This window comes from Grammomys surdaster, unplaced genomic scaffold (genome assembly GCF_004785775.1).
Source record: "Grammomys surdaster isolate TR1022 unplaced genomic scaffold, NIH_TR_1.0 126461, whole genome shotgun sequence".
NCBI lineage: Eukaryota > Metazoa > Chordata > Mammalia > Rodentia > Muridae > Grammomys > Grammomys surdaster.
In genome coordinates, this window is record NW_021621253.1 from 5688 (window position 1) to 7866 (window position 2179).

The window sequence follows — 2179 nt, forward strand, 5'->3', positions numbered from 1 at the left end:
TCTCTCTCTCTCTCTCTCTCTCTCTCTCTCTCTCTCTCTCTCTCTCTCTCTCTCTCTTTAAGAGTAATATTGTGGGACTAGAGAGATGACTCAGCAGTTCAGAGCACTGACTGCTTTTCTAGAGAACCTGGGTTCAAATTCCAGCACCTACATGGCAGCTCACATCTGTCTGTAGCTTCAGTTCAAGGCGATCCAACACCATCAAACAGATGCCATACATGCAGTCAAAACACCAACGCACATAAAATGAAAGTAAAGAGCAATATTGTATTTGGAGAGCGTTTTATGGAATCACTGAAAGATGCTGAGGCTATTCAGAATTAATACTGTGAAAGGACAGTGGGATTATGCATAGGCCCCTCTTGAACTTGAGCATGAGAGTTTAGCAGTTCAGTAGAGTAGAGGTTTTACAGGCACAGAGTCATGACATCCAACTTTAAAGAATTGAATGGCTTTTTCAGCTATTTAGAGAGATTTTTTTTATGTTGTTACAATTTTATATGTGCACAACAGTGAAGAGATTACTGTACAGTTTAATACTCTAGCCTAAATTTATTTTGATTTAGTGCATCTTTGCATTTGACCATTGTGAGCTGTAGATTTGGTTGAAATTTATGTTTGTGTTGAAGATCAGGTATTTGTAGATGAATAAACAGAACTTAAATGGAAAGTCAGGTGAGTGCTGAACATTCAGAGAGGGGCATGCCTGCAGTCCCAGCATCCTGGAGACTAGCAGGCAGCCTGCTGAGAGCTCCAGCCCAGTTTGGGCTACAGACTGAGAACCTGTGTGTCTCAACAAAGGAGACAAACGGAAAAGCCAAAAAGAAAATCGGGCAAAAAGTCAACCTTGTTTGAACACCTTGCTCTTTTTCCAGGTGTACTGTAGGGTGCGTCCCCTGAGCTTTCCTGATCAGGAATGCTGTGTAGAGGTGGTCAATAATAATACAACGGTGCAGCTCCACACTCCTGAGGGCTGTCAACTCCAAAGTAATGAAGACTATAAGCAGGTAGATTCCTAGTGGAAACCACGTTGTTGTCAGTTTTGAATTTAAAAACTCATGTGCAATCTCATGTGTGGGAAGGGAGTACTTCAGCCACCTTATCTAAAATAGCTTTCATTTCTGGGACATACAGATAGACTTTTGGTATGTTGGAATTAGGGGGTTGCTTTCAGGGGATTTTTTTCTTTCTCTTTTTGTATTTTTGATATTTTTTGAGGTAGGATGTTACTGTGTAGGCCTGGCTGTCCTGAAACTCATTATATAGGCAAGGCTGGCTTGGCACTCACAGAGATCTCCTTGCCTCTGTCTTCTGAGTGGTGGGATTAAAGACATGTGCCACCATCACCTGACTTTCAGAGGACATCCTAAAACTGAATATATGAAACTTCACATGAAGAGGTTTGAGTAACACTTAATAAGAGGCATTTTGTGTGCTTTTCCCTTCCCTGGGGCTTGAACCTAGGATCCTGTGGATGCTAGGCAAGTGCTTAGCCATTTTAGCTACACCCAGAGTAGTATTGTCGTATGTGTGGATCAACCATAAAGGTTTTATTTTGTTTCTCTGGCAATATCACCATGTAGCCCAGTGTAATTCCTGTTCTATTGCTATAAAGAGACACATGACCACTGTAACTTAGGAAACATTACAGTTTCAGAGGGTTGGTCCATGATCATCATTGTAGCAAGCATGGTGGTACACATGTGGCACACTGGAGCAGTAGCTGGGAGTTTATATCCTAATAAGCAACCATGAGGCCGGAAGAGAGACAGTAGGCTTTTGAAACCTAAAACCCACCCCCATTGCACACCTCCTCCAACAAAGCCACACCTCCTAATCTTTCCTAAACAGACTCCCAACTGGGAACCAAGCATTCAAATATCTGACCTTGCGGGCAACATTCTGATTCCGACCATCACACCTAGGGTGGCCTCAAAACTACTTCTGGTCCCCCTGATTTTGTCTCCCTAGTACTGAAATTAGAAGTATGAATCCCTTGATGCCTTGAGTGGGTTTTGTTAAGGGTGACATTCTGATTCCGACCATCACACCTAGGGTGGCCTCAAAACTACTTCTGGTCCCCCTGTTTTGGTCTCCCTAGTACTGAAATTAGAAGTATGAATCCCTTGATGGCCTTGAGTGGGTTTTGTTGCTGTTTGATTTTTGTGGTGTTAGGGAT

General features: G+C 42.7%; 1 protein-coding gene across 1 annotated transcript in view; it reads left to right on the plus strand.

The window, feature by feature from the left end:
* Positions 1-1002, plus strand: part of LOC114614716 (kinesin-like protein KIF23) — a gene marked incomplete at its 5' end in the record, with an annotated part of 6448 nt that extends 5446 nt beyond the window's left edge. Inside the window, one exon of the mRNA XM_028760332.1 lies at positions 876-1002. The remainder of the gene's footprint in view (positions 1-875) is intronic.
* Between the last annotated feature and the right edge of the window lie 1177 nt (positions 1003-2179).